This window comes from Maniola jurtina, chromosome W (genome assembly GCF_905333055.1).
Source record: "Maniola jurtina chromosome W, ilManJurt1.1, whole genome shotgun sequence".
NCBI lineage: Eukaryota > Metazoa > Arthropoda > Insecta > Lepidoptera > Nymphalidae > Maniola > Maniola jurtina.
The window spans coordinates 4457039-4477471 of NC_060057.1; the positions used below are offsets into that span (position 1 = coordinate 4457039).

Genomic DNA, 20433 nt, shown 5'->3' on the forward strand with positions numbered 1-20433 from the left:
GGCGGAGATCTTTAGGGTCTGCTTCGATCACTAGGCGATCTTCAGACGTGTTAAGAACAATACTTCCGTTTACTGCATGTCACAACTACCAGCGTAACTAGGTAAACCTAACCTAACCTACCTAGACCGGCTCCTCCACCCCTTACACCGGTCCCAAACCAACCATCTAACCTAACCACCACAATAACGACTCGTTTAACCAACAGAACCACTTTAGGTAACCACTACTCTAAAACCTACAGTACGACAGACTATTCCTACTGAGAAGTGTCCTCGGCAACAACCGGACGAATAATGCCTCGCTACGCACAGCGTGTCTGATTTTATAGTCCAACGACGATAGTGGGGAGATGACGTAATGCTCAGTGAGCAAAGTGTTGACAGCTAAAAGTCGGTACCGCCGACATAGTTGTATAGTTAAATTCCATAGTTATAAAACTAGTATAGAAACATTAGCCTAAAGCATTTCAAAACTCCCAGAAATAGAATAGGTAAGATAAATAGAAATAGTTATTGTAGTCTTCTGTTTGTTTAGGAATCAGTGGTTATATATTTTGTTTTTTTTTTTGACTTTCTTTTAATTTCAGTGCTTCATCGTGATCGCTGAGGGCAGCGAGCGGTTCCCCTTCGTTGAACCTTTTTCCGGGGGAGGGGGTATTGTAACGTGTGGTATTTATTGTATATAAATATTAAAAAGAAAACATATAACTTCAAATCACTGATCTCCTTACGACTAGCGACATCTGTGCGTAGCGGGTGGAACTAGTTCGGCATCTTGGTGTGATTGCTTGTAACAGCCATCATAAAAGAATTTATTTATGAAATTTACGTTTGTTTAAATATTTGCCTTTTCTTTATAAAAGGATCTATAAAATACATTTGTAAAAATTTCACATGGATTATGGAGTTATTTTGGAAACTGACAGGTGGTCAGGAATCTGGGGCCAGAAGAAAAAAAAAAAACAAAAAGAAAAAAGAATTTGATGTGACAGCTCTTTCTTTTTTCGATTCGCCTTGCAGGGAGATGGCGTAGTTACAAAAATTTAAAAAGGATAACGATAGTTTAGGCTGGGAGTTTTACTAAAAATGGTATGTGTGAGTTTATTCGTGCGAGATAAATTCGTCCACTCTTCGATGGTGTTGTGAATTTATGATTCCTTGTTCCAGCTTTAGGATAAAGTTTGCCACGCGGCGGGTGGGGGTCGTTCATCACGATGTGGTAAGTAAATTATTACTCTCAAAAATTAATTAGAAAGATGTAAGGCTCCCCTACCCGAAATAAACGTGTCGCCAATTCGCAATTTTATTTTCCTTTTAGGTGGCGACATGGGATTTAAGAAATTCAAACGAATTTAAGAAATTTAAACAGATTTAAGAAATTTCAACAGTTTTCAACAATTTAAACAGATTAGAAAATTTAAACAACTTGATAAGAAAATCATCATCATGGTCCCCTAACAACCTAATAATTTTAAAAACCATGATTGGGTTATAAAATAACGCTGAAATTTGAGATTTAACACGCGTTTTGCTCGCTTCACGTTTGGATTGAGGAAGCGTGCAACGCCAGCAAATCCATAGGAATCTCTTGCATCCTTCACCTTGCTCGTCCGCATGACACACGGCCACCGTCTGTATGAGCCGCGCGTCCGGAGCGAAGCTTGATTTTCGGAACAGGTGTTTTCCTAAATCTTCAGGATTTATAAGGTGGATTCTCTCCAACATATTAACTTTTTTATTTTAAGCTAATTCAACTACTTTTGTATTTTGGTTTACATTTATATTAATTAATGGTTTACACTAGATTGTGACTTATACGTTCCTAAAATCGTAACCTATCATTAAGACGAGTAACCTAAGATCATAGTTGAGGTGCGTTGAATGCGGACAGCACCTTGAGATAGTATAATGCATCTCTCATGTCTCTGTAACTAGTCGAGTTAACTTTAATTGTAAATCTATAACAAACAAAAGAAGAATTAAATAACTATTTCTAAGGTACTCGAGGTTTCAATTTAATAATTATCTTTTTCCACATAAATCCCTGACTGTACAGAGCTGATTCTGTTAGCATGTCTAGGTCCTAGCAACGCACCTAGAGTTCCTGAAAGACCTAGGACCTGGATATGCTACAGTGGCGCTCCAACGGGTATTAACTATATTTTATTTTCCCCTGAGTGCTACAGTGGCACTCAACGGGTATAAATTATACTTTATTTTTCTCCTGAGTGTTATAGTGGCACTCAACAACTTCAAAAATTTTCATATTTAAATTATACACTATATTTTTTCTCCCCAGTGCTACAGTGGCGCTTTTCGGGTTTAAAAACTTTTGTTTCACACAGGCTACAGTGGTCGTCCTGTAATTTAATTTAAATACTATTATTTGTTTATATTTGTTCAAAAATTAACTTAGTTTTTATGAAATCAGTTCAATACACCCAGGGTTGTCATATGACACATAGTAGTTTGAAAATATTGTAGGTAAACCATCAATTTAATTGAAATTTATGGATAATATTGTAATTAATGCTTTCTTTTCAGTGTTACAAATATTTCTTATCAGTTTAAGTTAATAACTGTTTGTCTAATTGTTAACTTAATTGTTATATAATTAACTTAAGTTTTATATTGTAATTGTGTATACCATCAATTACTTAACATGGAAAAGTCCAGAGCTATACAATTTCACTCCCTTAGAAAGGATAAATTAGTCTATGAAGTGTCCATACGTGCGGATACTCCTGGAAATACTGTCGATGCCCTCAGAAGACAGATGCGCAAGCTTATTTTAGAATGTCCTTCTGAGGCCATAATAGAAACACCTTTTAAAGCGGATTCTGAATTTCAAATTATAGGTGAAAAATTAGACGAACTAGTAGCTTTGTTAGATAAATGGGATGTATATAAAGAGAAGGTATCGCTAGCTAGAGCAGAAGCCCTAGCCTACCACCTTTACCATCGATTGAATAGGATTTCAACTGAGGAACCAGCGGTTTTAACACAAAAGACAGAACTCAAAAGTAGGCTTGACCCATTACTTGCAAAAATTGAAACTCCAACAATTACCGTTTCAGAAACTCCTGCTTCAACTTCATCTTCTGCAGCAATAGTTCATGAATCTTCGCTCTTCGAGTGTTCGAGTGACAAGAATGTAGCCAAATGGAACGTTAAGTTCAACGGCACCACGGATCCTCGCTCATTCATTGAACGGATAGAAGAGTTACAGGGTTGCTACGGGGTTTCGGATGCCAAACTGTTCAGGTCTGCAGCACAGTTATTTAGTGACCAAGCTCTCATTTGGTTCCGAGGATTAAAACATCAGATATGTACGTGGTCTGATCTTAAAAATCTAATATTGGAGGAATTTGATCCGGTCGATTATGACTATCGTCTACTGGGTGAAATTCTTGCCAGAACACAGGGGGTAGAAGAGCCTACTCATATTTATTTCTCTGTTATGGCTTGTCTGTTTGCTCGCTTAAGGACACAACTGTCAGAAGCAGCTAAACTAGAGATTTTATTACATAACATACGCCCAAATTTCTCTCAACAGTTAGCACTAGTTCAAATTGATTCAATTTCACAGTTAAAAGAGAGTTGCAAAAAGATAGAAGCTGCTAGCCAGCGTGCTACATTATTCTCAGAGCCTGGAAAACCAACAAATATTATAACTCCTGAGTTTTCTTATAAGCCCAAGAATAAAACAGTGGCTTTTGTGGATAGTAGGGGCAAAAAGCCTAGTATATCAGAACCAAAAATTCAACAAAATAAGGTTCATGATCAGCAACCTCCAAATAAACAATATTTATGTAGGGAAAATGGTAATAAGAACAATAACCATAAAAATCCAAATCCATCGAATAACTGTTGTCATTGTCCATCAAACAATGTTTCTAAACAGTTTGTTAAACGGAAGGTTCATTGCTTTACTTGTAAAACTCCAGGTTTTACAAAGTTGACTTGCCCAAATTGTAATAAAAATAAGAAAACTGATCCAAAAAACTAAACAACTCGAACTGTAACACTTTAAGTAAAAAAATGTCAAAATTCAAAAATTATGATTCGATTTTTACAGTTCGATTTTCCCCACAAAAAGATGATATTAGGCCATATTTGGAATGTAATATAGGAGATATAAAAGTTTATGGTTTGCTAGATTCTGGCGCATGTATATCTATTCTTGGCAACAACTCTCATACATATTTTATCAAATTGGGTTATAACTTTAACAATTTTATTGATAATTCTTGTACTGTTGCAAATGGAATCCAGTTAGAGTCATTAGGACATATGTATATACCTGTGACTTTCAATAGTAAAACTTGTGCTATTAAATTTTATGTTGTGCCTGCAGTAACTTCAGATTTAATACTAGGATGCGATTTCTGGAAGGCGTTTAATGTAGCCCCAGAAATATTTGAAAATATAGACTATATACGTTCACCTGAAAGCTTTTGCAACACAATAACGACGAAAAATGTACATTCCATTCAACCATTCAATAACTTGAACTTTGATCAAAAAGAAATAGCCAAAGCCATAATAGATAAATACAATGATATTTCATTTGACAAGAAGGGTCTAGGTAGGACATCGTTGATAGAGCATGTAATTGACACAGGCAATTCTGCGCCGGTTCGGGTGAAACAATATCCTATGTCCCCGGACAAAAAGTCAGCTTTACAAGCTGAATTAGACAGAATGCTTGCGCTAGATGTCGTCACTACCAGTGAAAGTCCATGGAATAATCCAGCTATTTTGGTCAAGAAAGCAAATGGTGACTGGAGGTTTTGTCTAGATTGCAGGAAGCTAAATGCTATTACTAAGGGTGACTCTTATGCAATTCCTTACATCCCTCAGATCTTGGACAGTTTGAAAGAAGCAAAGTTCTTATCAACCATAGATTTATCCTCTTCGTTTTGGCAGATCCCTCTGTCAAAAAGCTCTCAGGAAAAAACTAGCTTCACCGTCCCAGGTCGCGGGTTATTCAAGTTCAAGGTTATGCCTTTTGGTTTATGCAACGCCCCTGCTCGTCAACAACGACTTATGGACATGTTAATTAACCAAAACTTTTGCAGTGACATTGAAAATGGTTATGTATTTTGTTACATCGACGATATAGTTATTTGCTCGTCTGATTTTTCAACTCACTTGCTATTACTGAACCGAGTTTTGGACAAATTGAAATCGGCTAATTTAACAGTGTCTTTTGACAAATGTAAATTCTTCAGAGAGTCGATCAAATACTTAGGATATGTCGTTGACGAATACGGTTTACGGACTGACCCAGAGAAAATAGCAGCAATCTTAAACTTCCCTACTCCGACAAATGCTCGTGATGTAAAGGTATTTTTAGGTACTTGCTCTTGGTACAGGAGATTTAATCGTAACTTTTCAACTATTGCAGCTCCGCTGAACAAGCTTACCAGCAAAGGAAAAAACGCGCCGAAGTTCCAGTGGACCGACGCCGCAGAGGAAGCCTTCACGGTGCTGAAAAATGCGTTAGTCTCTGCTCCTGTCCTAGCCGTTCCAGACTTTGAAAAGCCTTTCATCGTGCATTGCGACGCATCGTCGTACGGTTTAGGAGGTATGCTGTCTCAGAATATCGATGGTCATGAACATCCGATTGCATACGTAAGTAGGTCCTTGAATAAAAGTGAAAGGAATTATAGCGCTACTGAGCGTGAGGCGTTAGCCGTAATATTCTCAGTAGAAAAATTTCAAGCATATCTAGGTTCTCGAACATTCAAAATCGTAACAGATCATTCATCACTGAAGTGGTTCTTGAATTTAGAAAATCCTTCAGGTAGGTTAGCTCGGTGGGGTTGTCGTCTGTCTCAGTTCAATTTTGAAATCGAACATCGAAAAGGCACCGATAATGTGGTCCCTGATGCCTTATCACGTCTTATGAAGGTAGAGGCCATCCATACGGCTCCATCCACGCCTACAATGAGTACGAGAGATGAATGGTACGATAGAATTTTAAATGGTTGTAGATCTCATCCGACAAACTTTCCAAATTTCATGATTAAAGATAATACTCTTTATCGATTTAGTAAAAGTAAATATAATCTCACTAGTGAATTTGATTGGAAAGAGGTAGTTCCTAAGGGAATGAGATCTAAAATCATTCGAGAAAATCATAGCGAGGCTACAGCAGGTCATTTAGGTATTTTCAAAACACATAGACGTTTATGTCTTAGGTATTTTTGGCCAGGAATGTATAAAGATGTGTTAGAATTTGTGAATGCATGTGATGTATGTAAAGCGTATAAACACTCTACACAGGCAACGCCCGGTTTAATGGGTAAACCGAAGGTTTGTTCGCGACCGTTTCAGGTAGTGTCAGTGGATTTGGTTGGTCCGTTGCCACGATCCCGATCCGGTTACACCTTCCTTTTGGTAATTACGTGTTGCTTTTCGAAATATACACTTCTTTTTCCCTTACGTCGTGCAACTTCAGCCTTAGTGGCTAAACATTTCGAAAATGATGTAGTTTTGGTACATGGGACGCCAGAAACCATAATCCTTGACAATGGGAGCCAAATGACAGGTTCAGAATTCAAAAATGTCATTGCGCGCTACAATATACCAAAACTTCATTATACTCCGAAATATACCCCCCAAGTAAATTTGGTAGAACGTTATAATAAAACCATTATGACGGCTGTCGCGTCTTATGTGGAGGACAACCATCGTTCATGGGATCAAATCCTGAATAAGATTCAATTCGCTATAAATAGTGCAATAAACGAATCCACAGGGTTTTCACCATTTTTCTTGGTTCACGGTCGCGAACCTGTCATAAATGGAAACTTCTATCGGGATACAGATAAAGAATATAGAGTGGGTATGCCACGCGAGGAGTATGCAGGGGAATTTAAAAGTTTGGAAGAGATTTTTGATAAGGTACGTGAAAAATTACATCAAGCACATGCTAAAAATGCATCTCATTATAACCTTAGGCGAAGGAACGCCAAGTTTTCAGTTGGAGATCTTGTATGGAAGTCTACTTATACTCAGAGTGACGCTGAAAAATTCAAAATGTCAAAATTAGCTCCGAAGTATGAGAAATGTAGGGTTACAAGAGTTTTATCTCCACTGGTGTATGAATTAGAAAGACTAGATGGTACAAAAATAGGTTCCTGGCATATAAAGGATTTAAAGGTATAAATTGTAACTCAGACATGTTCAATCCCAACCCGTGTGTGAACATTATAAGTGCTCACATACTAAAGTGTAAGGAAGTGGTAAACTTAATTGGAATAAGTTACTACCAAGTATAAATGCGTGATGAATGAAGTAGTATAATGCAAGGAAAGAGTGAGAGTGATAAGTAGAATGCGTGATGTATGTCATAGTATAATGCAAGAGTGATAGGGGTGAGATGGAGGCGGATCGATGACTCATGATTGATCTGAGACAATCAACAAACCTTTCAACCATGGTGTATATATTTCTTCTGAAATACGAATCATATACTCGAAGGTTAGTAATTTTCGTATTTCTCTTTTGCTGTGCATTTTGTTGCACAGAGATTATAGTATTCCTATGTCTTGTTAGCTCATATTGACGCTAGGACCTTGTTCCAGACATTTAGGAAATCAATTCCTCCTTTGCTGTGCTTTGCACAGAGACTATTTTATCCCAGTGTTTTGTTTAGGTAGTATTGATGCTAAGAAGGTATCCACACACTGAGGATAGTCGGTTCTTGTATATACCGAAAAAGTATCCGGAGACTCTGTCTCCTATATCATAACAGTTATACTGTTTAGTATATTGTAAGATCAAGCTGCAAAGACCGTAGGCCTAGATGCATTGCTGTATTATTACGTACGCCGTTTACAGTGAATGATGCCAAGGTCCAAGCAACTTCTGATCGTCCTATAAATAGCAGAATTTGTAGTTGTCGGATCGAGCCGAGGATTGTTTAAGAATTGATGAAGGCAGGCGGAGATCTTTAGGGTCTGCTTCGATCACTAGGCGATCTTCAGACGTGTTAAGAACAATACTTCCGTTTACTGCATGTCACAACTACCAGCGTAACTAGGTAAACCTAACCTAACCTACCTAGACCGGCTCCTCCACCCCTTACACCGGTCCCAAACCAACCATCTAACCTAACCACCACAATAACGACTCGTTTAACCAACAGAACCACTTTAGGTAACCACTACTCTAAAACCTACAGACGACAGACTATTCCTACTGAGAAGTGTCCTCGGCAACAACCGGACGAATAATGCCTCGCTACGCACAGCGTGTCTGATTTTATAGTCCAACGACGATAGTGGGGAGATGACGTAATGCTCAGTGAGCAAAGTGTTGACAGCTAAAAGTCGGTACCGCCGACACGGCCATTCTGACCTGCGTACGCCCTCGTACGCTAAATGTCACAAAGCATGTGAGGACAAAACCATAACCACAAAATCACTATACCGCTCGTCTATCCTGACTAGCAGTTAACTGTCAATGAACATCTTTCTCATTCTAAACCTGGACATCAATGTCCCCTCAACCACTCAACACTAGTGGACCGGACATCAGCGTCCCCTCAGTCAGTAAACCTCCGTAAACCAGAAACATTACAATAATTAACGTACAATGCTATTGGTTATGATTCTGACCATCACGGCTTTTTCTAGGGCTCTTTGGCTTGACTAATTCATCACATCTCAACACTTAGGAAGTTGACACAACCAACCTAGATTAACAAATCACTTTCAACTGATCATCTGTCTAAAAAATAGGCTAACACTGCGAGAAGAACCAAAACCTAATTACAAGAACTCATCTACTGACATGTCGCGACGCGAAAGTTAGTTGAACCGATTCTAAACTACAGTTCATATGATTAGAGCGCAATTGCTATTGCAACTCTTAATCAATCATGATCTAAACATTATTCAAAACGAATTTACCACTGGTTCGGAATGCCACAACCTAGCGAGAAGAACCAGCAAGAAACTCGGTGGCGTCTAACTGAGTAATTAATTTCTTGGCATCTAACTGAACTTAAAAACAAAATTTTTTTTTTTTTTTGGTTGTTGTTAAGGGTATGTGGTTAACTGTAACTGTGCGGTGTCTATGACAGTAAAACTCTTTTAACATCGTCGCGTCACGGCCATTCTGACGCGCGACCGTCCTCGGGAGCTAGCTGGTGACCGGTCCGTTCCCACCGTCCCTGATTCATGGATTGTCCGATATTGCTCGTGCGCGTTCGTGCTCGCCTTCGTAAATCAGCGCCGACATGGCCATTCTGACCACAGGTCGCCCTCGACCTGCCAAAGAAAAAAAAAAGAACACAGTACCGTTGTACGAAACAGATTACGCACGGAAGCCCTCATCCTCGTTGGACACGACTAATAGTGAAAGTAAGGAGGCCCCTGTCCTCAACTTACGTCACAAAACACAAAAGTAAGGAGACCCCTGTCCTCAACTTACGTCACAAAACACAAAAGTAAGGAGGCCCCTGTCCTCAACTTACGACACAAAACACAGAAGTAAGGAGGCCCCTGTCCTCAACTTACAAAACACAGAAGTAAGGAGGCCCCTGTCCTCAACTTACGTCACACACACAAACGTCACAAAACACAGAAGTAAGGAGGCCCCTGTCCTCAACTTACGTCACACACACAAACGTCACAAAACACAGAAGTAAGGAGGCCCCTGTCCTCAACTTACGTCACACACACAAACGTCACAAAACACAGAAGTAAGGAGGCCCCTGTCCTCAACTTACAAAACACAGAAGTAAGGAGGCCCCTGTCCTCAACTTACGTCACACACACAAACGTCACAAAACACAGAAGTAAGGAGGCCCCTGTCCTCAACTTACAAAACACAGAAGTAAGGAGGCCCCTGTCCTCAACTTACGTCACACACACAAAGCGGCAATATTAAGATTTTGAAAAAGTGCAGATTACCTGTAGCTTTCACCTCCTGGACTTGAATCAGATGTCCTTGTCTTTGTCACCATTAACCACTCGTTTCCAGATATTCCAAGCTTTGGTAATTGATTCACGTATCTCCAAGAGTTTTGGCTCGACCTTGCAACAAGCCAGCTATTTTCTTCGATGTGGTTAGGTGGAGTTGAAGAGGCTCCACGGTTCATCCCGCTTCTGATGTCGGATCGAGCCGAGGATTGTTTAAGAATTGATGAAGGCAGGCGGAGATCTTTAGGGTCTGCTTCGATCACTAGGCGATCTTCAGACGTGTTAAGAACAATACTTCCGTTTACTGCATGTCACAACTACCAGCGTAACTAGGTAAACCTAACCTAACCTACCTAGACCGGCTCCTCCACCCCTTACACCGGTCCCAAACCAACCATCTAACCTAACCACCACAATAACGACTCGTTTAACCAACAGAACCACTTTAGGTAACCACTACTCTAAAACCTACAGTACGACAGACTATTCCTACTGAGAAGTATCCTCGGCAACAACCGGACGAATAATGCCTCGCTACGCACAGCGTGTCTGATTTTATAGTCCAACGACGATAGTGGGGAGATGACGTAATGCTCAGTGAGCAAAGTGTTGACAGCTAAAAGTCGGTACCGCCGACATAGTTGTATAGTTAAATTCCATAGTTATAAAACTAGTATAGAAACATTAGCCTAAAGCATTTCAAAACTCCCAGAAATAGAATAGGTAAGATAAATAGAAATAGTTATTGTAGTCTTCTGTTTGTTTAGGAATCAGTGGTTATATATTTTGTTTTTTTTTTGACTTTCTTTTAATTTCAGTGCTTCATCGTGATCGCTGAGGGCAGCGAGCGGTTCCCCTTCGTTGAACCTTTTTCCGGGGGAGGGGGTATTGTAACGTGTGGTATTTATTGTATATAAATATTAAAAAGAAAACATATAACTTCAAATCACTGATCTCCTTACGACTAGCGACATCTGTGCGTAGCGGGTGGAACTAGTTCGGCATCTTGGTGTGATTGCTTGTAACAGCCATCATAAAAGAATTTATTTATGAAATTTACGTTTGTTTAAATATTTGCCTTTTCTTTATAAAAGGATCTATAAAATACATTTGTAAAAATTTCACATGGATTATGGAGTTATTTTGGAAACTGACAGGTGGTCAGGAATCTGGGGCCAGAAGAAAAAAAAAAAACAAAAAGAAAAAAGAATTTGATGTGACAGCTCTTTCTTTTTTCGATTCGCCTTGCAGGGAGATGGCGTAGTTACAAAAATTTAAAAAGGATAACGATAGTTTAGGCTGGGAGTTTTACTAAAAATGGTATGAAACAGTGGGTTTAAATAAAAAGAGCAAATCAGTATAATCGCACTAATTTATTTTATCACTTCACTCAACACACTAATAATTATAATTACTCTCATATATTTGTCACTACTACACTTATTTACTTATTACACATTTATTACACACTTATTACACTTATTTACAGAGACCGGCAGTATTTCAGCTTATAATGCGTACGATACAATAATAATCCTAAAAATGAGCTCGCATGGCTTTATATGGCGTTATCCCCACCGAAGGCATTTGGCAGTTGTTGCTGAGTGGCATTCGGCTGTCAATGGCGCTGGCGTTGGCGTTCAATGGCCGCTAGGCTATGATTGGCCGGCGTTTGGCTCGGCTTGACTCGGATAGTCTGGTTGGCGTTGGCGCGTTGCGATTGGCTGAGGCGGTGTGGCGTTACATTCGGCCGTCCTGAAACAATGAATTGCTCCCGCAATGGGAAAATGCTTGGTTAGCTTTCTGGTAGGCAATAGCTCAATAAGGTCTTCGGTTTCAAGTTATTTATCGGAACAGTTAGCACTGTTGGATATAAGATCCGTAGGCGCTGTGATATGGCTTTAAAGAGTCTGCTCAGGCATGTACAAGCTTTGTAGCCTCGAAATCCCTTAACACTGCGGGTTCTCGTAATGCCTACCAGCTTGGTTACGAAAATGAACCTGAGTAAATGCTATCAGTGTTTACTTTTGTCGCAATGCTTGTGGGAACTTGCCACTAAATAACTAAATTCCTTTGTTATAATTAAATGAAATATTAATTTTGTCAGTTACATTATCTAGTTAGCTTTATCCTATCGCTTGCTATCCTTTACCGAGCATTTGCCTTGTTACGCATAACCTCCCCGAGTTTACTAATTTAAATAATTAATAGCAACATGGCATCGTGACCTAGGTAAATACCAAATTATGGATAGCACATTCTTTGAGAGTATTGTCAGTAGTCCAAATAATATCAAGTAAGCAGTTTGTCTAATCATTTTATTCGCAGTCTCGCTAGGGCCTGTGGCACAACGCGTTTAACATGGTCTGGCTAGTGCTTGGCTTGGCTTGACTAGGCACTTGGCTCGTGGTAGTATCATGGAGGTCAAAACATACCTAACTATTAATCAGTCGACACTCGAAAACTCTAAAATGTCTACTAGTAAAAGCATTCTTATAGTCACTTTATAAGTTTGCTAGGATGTTCAAATAAGCCAAATTATGTATAATATTCTACGAAACTGATCGTTTTCGGCTAGTAACAAATTTTGCAAAAGCATCTGTAATAATCAAATTGTACCTATACTACTGATGAGCGATATCCTTTCGCTGTCTTACAAAATGGTTTTACAAAATGTGGTCAGTATGAATTCTACAAAATTCTAATCCAATGCTATTGGTCTGTGATCTAAACTGCAATCTTATCCACTTTAAAACCAAGACGAAACAAAAGAACATTATTTAATTTATAAATTATTATTGTTTTTCAGTTGTACTATTTTTCCACGTTTTACTTTAGAGACATTTTTGAAAGAAAAACCGTCAACAGACTGGCTTGTAGAAAGGAAGTGAATAGCTTCTCGTGAAGCTGTGAAAGCTATTACTCTGACTTGAAGAGGAATCTCACTTAAATCCTTGCAGGGAGATTTCTCAACGAGCAACGAGATGAAAGTACTCCTATCGAAAGTAAAACTTGGCTTTCGAAAGTAAAAATTGGCTACCGAAAGTAAAAATTGGCTACCGAAAGTTAAACTTGGCTATCGAAAGTAAAACTTGGCTACCGAAAGTAAAACTTGGCTACCGAAAGTAAAACTTGGCTACCGAAAGTAAAACTTGGCTACCGAAAGTAAAACTTGGCTACCGAAAGTAAAACTTGGCTACCGAAAGTAAAACTTGGCTACCGAAAGTAAAACTTGGCTACCGAAAGTAAAACTTGGCTACCGAAAGTAAAACTTGGCTACCGAAAGTAAAACTTGGCTACCGAAAGTAAAACTTGGCTACCGAAAGTAAAACTTGGCTACCGAAAGTAAAACTTGGCTACCGAAAGTAAAACTTGGCTGCCGAAAATAAAACTTGGCTGCCGAAAGTAAAACCTGGCTGCAGAAAGTAAGACCTGGCTGTAGAAAGTAAGACCTCACTACAGAAATTAAGACCTGGCTGCATGAAGTAAGACTTGGCTGCAGAAAGTAAGACCTGGCTGCAGAAAGTAAGACTTGGCGGCAGAAAGTAAGACTTGGCGGCAGAAAGTAAGACTTGGCGGCAGAAAGTACCTAAGACTTGGCGGCAGAAAGTAAGACTTGGTGGCAGAAAGTAAGACTTGGCGGCAGAAAGTAAGACTTGGCGGCAGAAAGTAAGACTTGGCGGCAGAAAGTAAGACTTGGCTGCAGAAAGTAAGACTTGGCTGCAGAAAGTAAGACTTGGCTACTGTCTTCACTTCGGCATCTATGTAATTCCGAAAACAGTTCACGATTGAATTTAGGTAATACAGGATCATCAGTTAAATAACAGTTTTCTATTCCATTCCTATTCCCTACTATGTAAGCTACATAACCAGGCAGGCATACTAACACCAACTGAACTCAAGATATTATGTAAAATGTCAGTCTAGTCGGCTTAGTGAAAATTCTTACGGTACGTCCGGTCCACCTGACTAACAATGAACGGCACAAAGCTAAATCATGGCTATAATTAAAAGTGCCACTTGAACTTTCTACTTACATTATGATTGGACCGACAATCTAAAGGTAGAATGATAAAATTGACTCGATTGAAAGCTTGTTGGCAAAAGTACGTAACGTACATGCTGCCTACAAGCACTACTTTTTTTCTAAAATGACAAAAGCATTATCAAAATCATAAGGATGTCTAACTGGTAATAATTATTATTACGTTTCCTCCAAGTGCCCGATTCTGCCTACATTACACTACCTATTTGTATTTACTCATACGCTGTGCCACTGGCTTGTATATTATACGAGACAGTCCCAAAGCCGTGAGTAAGATCTACTTACTATGCTCTCAATCATTCAAAGAATATGATTTAAACTACAAGTTACAACATGTACAGACTTCATAAACACTAACTTTTAGTAAAAATAAAAGAACAGTCATACCATACAGCATAAACGCTTAACAGCGCTTATGTGACCCCAAATAGGCGACAATGCGGCGGCTTATAGATACCCATTGGCTGCAACCCTGCATCGTTAGCGCGCCACGATGAGGTGCCTTGCAGTGACGCGCTCGGCATCAGGCACACAGCGCACAGCAAAGCATCAGTGGTGACCATCGTAGGCGATGACGTTTGCACTTCACGAACTCACCAAAAATTCCGAGAAAAGAAAGATAAGCACAATATTATTGTTTGACTACAAGTAGCTCCCAGTCGATTCATAAAGTACGTCTGCCCCAATTATGAAAATCTATATTCATATTACATAACAATCATATAACCACATGAAAATCAATTTCACAAGAAACTCAAAAGTGAACATCATAATTCGATTTTACATTCAAATTGCGATCGCCATGCTATATGCAAAACTGAGTTCGAGCACACGGAAAGTGTTCATCAACCGATTCTGACGTAAATGATATTATTGTACCCTTAAAAATAATTTATAGGTACCCCACACGTACCCAGTGTTGTCTGTATGACTGCAGCGGGAATATCACTGACGACGCGAAAAAAATAACCTTAAAGGTTTATAGAACCTTATACTATGACTGAGCCTTGTGCAAATAAAAACACTAATAGCGTCAAAGCTTGTTTCTTAAAAACTTATGGTTGAAATTTGCGGGTAGTCTGAGAACTATTGTTACCATCCGATATACTAGATTTTTTTTATTTATTAATTGCTGCAAAAGTAGGGATTAAGCGTTTAATCAGTATGTATTTGTGTCAGTTCATAACCTCTCAACAATTTTAACCGATTTTGATAAATGATACGTCATTCGTCTTGATGGCGTGTGTGTCAATGGATACATAAAATTCTTTAAACAATCAATGTGGTGGATTTTATACGATTTAATGTAAGAGCCGAAAAATATGCAGCGCAAACAGCAGTCGGGAGTTTTTATTTTTTACTATTTAACGTATTGAATTACTTGTTAACTTTTTCGTACCGGTAGCACTCTAGAATTAAACTGCGAATTCAAATTGCGGGTATCTCGGCGAGATGCAACGTGAAAAGTGGATGGTTGAGCGGGTTTTTACCTAATTCGATAAAAAGTTGACTTAATAAATTGGTTGAAATTTTAGCATTAGTATTTACCGCCTTTATTTCATCAGTTATATACATACAGCACGTGTATTTTTGTTAGGAAAACTGTAAATAAAACAATACACACGAATATCACATTCACAAAAATTAAAACTAAAACTCGTCGAGCTAGCTACCTTGCCTTACCCAAAACTAGAACAATTTATGGCAGAAAAACCCTTACCTATGAAGGAGCTAAACTGTACAACAAAATACCTGCACACATAAAAAAAATGTACACTCATTCAATCCATTTAAAACTGAATAATTAGCTGCTCACATTATGAGTAATGCGAACTACTTCAGCAAATGCGCTGAATGAGTACTTCATTAAATGGCGAATATTGTAAACTTTATTTTCTCATGTAAATGACCTTTTTTTATGAGAATACGTCTTTAAACCTAAACCTTTATTTGACGGTCAGATATGCCACAAATTATAGTTATATTTTTAGCTTCAGCTATCACTCAAACCATTTACTCTATCCGCGAGCGTATAATGACCACCTATCATAACCCGCGTGCCCTAATACTAATTTCATAACCTCAAACAGGGTGTTAGCAATATTAACCTTTCACGGTCATCTCATCAGTAGAGGTTACAAACACGATCAACCTCATTACACTATGCATCAATATCATTAAAAACGGGATTAAAATTTGAAATGGAATAATGGATGGATCATACCTCAGTTATTACGCGTAGAAGTTGAGGGTAGGTTGCCATCGGGCGTAGAAACCATGCACGCTGCAGATGAATGTACCTCCGGTTCAAAACTCTTCTAAGGACCTTCCGGGCCCCAGAAGTGGACGATCTTCATTGTCGCTTGATTTTTACACGGTGATTCGTTTCCCTCTTGCGGAGGATCAAAGTAGCCGGCATGTATTTGCCGGATCGTTAATTGGCGCGATTATGCATCATAACTTTCTTTATTAATCCCACTTCTGAGATGAAACAGTGGGTTTAAATAAAAAGAGCAAATCAGTATAATCGCACTAATTTATTTTATCACTTCACTCAACACACTAATAATTATAATTACTCTCATATATTTGTTACTACTACACTTATTTACTTATTACACATTTATTACACACTTATTACACTTATTTACAGAGACCGGCAGTATTTCAGCTTATAATGCGTACGATACAATAATAATCCTAAAAATGAGCTCGCATGGCTTTATATGGCGTTATCCCCACCGAAGGCATTTGGCAGTTGTTGCTGAGTGGCATTCGGCTGTCAATGGCGCTGGCGTTGGCGTTCAATGGCCGCTAGGCTATGATTGGCCGGCGTTTGGCTCGGCTTGACTCGGATAGTCTGGTTGGCGTTGGCGCGTTGCGATTGGCTGAGGCGGTGTGGCGTTACAGGTATGTGTGAGTTTATTCGTGCGAGATAAATTCGTCCACTCTTCGATGGTGTTGTGAATTTATGATTCCTTGTTCCAGCTTTAGGATAAAGTTTGCCACGCGGCGGGTGGGGGTCGTTCATCACGATGTGGTAAGTAAATTATTACTCTCAAAAATTAATTAGAAAGATGTAAGGCTCCCCTACCCGAAATAAACGTGTCGCCAATTCGCAATTTTATTTTCCTTTTAGGTGGCGACATGGGATTTAAGAAATTCAAACGAATTTAAGAAATTTAAACAGATTTAAGAAATTTCAACAGTTTTCAACAATTTAAACAGATTAGAAAATTTAAACAACTTGATAAGAAAATCATCATCATGGTCCCCTAACAACCTAATAATTTTAAAAACCATGATTGGGTTATAAAATAACGCTGAAATTTGAGATTTAACACGCGTTTTGCTCGCTTCACGTTTGGATTGAGGAAGCGTGCAACGCCAGCAAATCCATAGGAATCTCTTGCATCCTTCACCTTGCTCGTCCGCATGACACACGGCCACCGTCTGTATGAGCCGCGCGTCCGGAGCGAAGCTTGATTTTCGGAACAGGTGTTTTCCTAAATCTTCAGGATTTATAAGGTGGATTCTCTCCAACATATTAACTTTTTTATTTTAAGCTAATTCAACTACTTTTGTATTTTGGTTTACATTTATATTAATTAATGGTTTACACTAGATTGTGACTTATACGTTCCTAAAATCGTAACCTATCATTAAGACGAGTAACCTAAGATCATAGTTGAGGTGCGTTGAATGCGGACAGCACCTTGAGATAGTATAATGCATCTCTCATGTCTCTGTAACTAGTCGAGTTAACTTTAATTGTAAATCTATAACAAACAAAAGAAGAATTAAATAACTATTTCTAAGGTACTCGAGGTTTCAATTTAATAATTATCTTTTTCCACATAAATCCCTGACTGTACAGAGCTGATTCTGTTAGCATGTCTAGGTCCTAGCAACGCACCTAGAGTTCCTGAAAGACCTAGGACCTGGATATGCTACAGTGGCGCTCCAACGGGTATTAACTATATTTTATTTTCCCCTGAGTGCTACAGTGGCACTCAACGGGTATAAATTATACTTTATTTTTCTCCTGAGTGTTATAGTGGCACTCAACAACTTCAAAAATTTTCATATTTAAATTATACACTATATTTTTTCTCCCCAGTGCTACAGTGGCGCTTTTCGGGTTTAAAAACTTTTGTTTCACACAGGCTACAGTGGTCGTCCTGTAATTTAATTTAAATACTATTATTTGTTTATATTTGTTCAAAAATTAACTTAGTTTTTATGAAATCAGTTCAATACACCCAGGGTTGTCATATGACACATAGTAGTTTGAAAATATTGTAGGTAAACCATCAATTTAATTGAAATTTATGGATAATATTGTAATTAATGCTTTCTTTTCAGTGTTACAAATATTTCTTATCAGTTTAAGTTAATAACTGTTTGTCTAATTGTTAACTTAATTGTTATATAATTAACTTAAGTTTTATATTGTAATTGTGTATACCATCAATTACTTAACATGGAAAAGTCCAGAGCTATACAATTTCACTCCCTTAGAAAGGATGAATTAGTCTATGAAGTGTCCATACGTGCGGATACTCCTGGAAATACTGTCGATGCCCTCAGAAGACAGATGCGCAAGCTTATTTTAGAATGTCCTTCTGAGGCCATAATAGAAACACCTTTTAAAGCGGATTCTGAATTTCAAATTATAGGTGAAAAATTAGACGAACTAGTAGCTTTGTTAGATAAATGGGATGTATATAAAGAGAAGGTATCGCTAGCTAGAGCAGAAGCCCTAGCCTACCACCTTTACCATCGATTGAATAGGATTTCAACTGAGGAACCAGCGGTTTTAACACAAAAGACAGAACTCAAAAGTAGGCTTGACCCATTACTTGCAAAAATTGAAACTCCAACAATTACCGTTTCAGAAACTCCTGCTTCAACTTCATCTTCTGCAGCAATAGTTCATGAATCTTCGCTCTTCGAGTGTTCGAGTGACAAGAATGTAGCCAAATGGAACGTTAAGTTCAACGGCACCACGGATCCTCGCTCATTCATTGAACGGATAGAAGAGTTACAGGGTTGCTACGGGGTTTCGGATGCCAAACTGTTCAGGTCTGCAGCACAGTTATTTAGTGACCAAGCTCTCATTTGGTTCCGAGGATTAAAACATCAGATATGTACGTGGTCTGATCTTAAAAATCTAATATTGGAGGAATTTGATCCGGTCGATTATGACTATCGTCTACTGGGTGAAATTCGTGCCAGAACACAGGGGGTAGAAGAGCCTACTCATATTTATTTCTCTGTTATGGCTTGTCTGTTTGCTCGCTTAAGGACACAACTGTCAGAAGCAGCTAAACTAGAGATTTTATTACATAACATACGCCCAAATTTCTCTCAACAGTTAGCACTAGTTCAAATTGATTCAATTTCACAGTTAAAAGAGAGTTGCAAAAAGATAGAAGCTGCTAGCCAGCGTGCTACATTATTCTCAGAGCCTGGAAAACCAACAAATATTATAACTCCTGAGTTTTCTTATAAGCCCAAGAATAAAACAGTGGCTTTTGTGGATAGTAGGGGCAAAAAGCCTAGTATATCAGAACCAAAAATTCAACAAAATAAGGTTCATGATCAGCAACCTCCAAATAAACAATATTTATGCAGGGAAAATGGTAATAAGAACAATAACCATAAAAATCCAAATCCATCGAATAACTGTTGTCATTGTCCATCAAACAATGTTTCTAAACAGTTTGTTAAACGGAAGGTTCATTGCTTTACTTGTAAAACTCCAGGTTTTACAAAGTTGACTTGCCCAAATTGTAATAAAAATAAGAAAACTGATCCAAAAAACTAAACAACTCGAACTGTAACACTTTAAGTAAAAAAATGTCAAAATTCAAAAATTATGATTCGATTTTTACAGTTCGATTTTCCCCACAAAAAGATGATATTAGGCCATATTTGGAATGTAATATAGGAGATATAAAAGTTTATGGTTTGCTAGATTCTGGCGCATGTATATCTATTCTTGGCAACAACTCTCATACATATTTTATCAAATTGGGTTATAACTTTAACAATTTTATTGATAATTCTTGCACTGTTGCAAATGGAATCCAGTTAGAGTCATCAGGACATATGTATATACCTGTGACTTTCAATAGTAAAACTTGTGCTATTAAATTTTATGTTGTGCCTGCAGTAACTTCAGATTTAATACTAGGATGCGATTTCTGGAAGGCGTTTAATGTAGCCCCAGAAATATTTGAAAATATAGACTATATACGTTCACCTGAAAGCTTTTGCAACACAATAACGACGAAAAATGTACATTCCATTCAACCATTCAATAACTTGAACTTTGATCAAAAAGAAATAGCCAAAGCCATAATAGATAAATACAATGATATTTCATTTGACAAGAAGGGTCTAGGTAGGACATCGTTGATAGAGCATGTAATTGACACAGGCAAT

At 38.3% G+C, this 20433-nt stretch overlaps 2 protein-coding genes and 2 long non-coding RNA genes across 5 annotated transcripts in view; 3 read left to right on the plus strand and 1 right to left on the minus strand.

Moving 5' to 3' along the window:
• The window catches only part of LOC123879971 (D-dopachrome decarboxylase-like), an 88298-nt gene that overhangs the window by 19964 nt on the left and 47901 nt on the right, over positions 1-20433 (plus strand). The window lies entirely within an intron of this gene.
• The window catches only part of LOC123879970 (protein lethal(2)essential for life-like), a 76791-nt gene that overhangs the window by 15134 nt on the left and 41224 nt on the right, over positions 1-20433 (minus strand). The window lies entirely within an intron of this gene.
• LOC123879979 lies at positions 1003-1944 on the plus strand. The gene is made up of 3 exons (XR_006799131.1): positions 1003-1089; positions 1168-1219; positions 1319-1944. It is a non-coding gene; the product is annotated as an uncharacterized LOC123879979 (long non-coding RNA).
• LOC123879976 lies at positions 11172-17748 on the plus strand. 2 transcript variants are annotated; one of them, XR_006799127.1, is made up of 3 exons: positions 11172-11258; positions 16972-17023; positions 17123-17748. It is a non-coding gene; the product is annotated as an uncharacterized LOC123879976 (long non-coding RNA). The 2 variants fall into 2 exon arrangements; XR_006799128.1 differs by having other exon boundaries at positions 11181-11258; positions 16894-17023.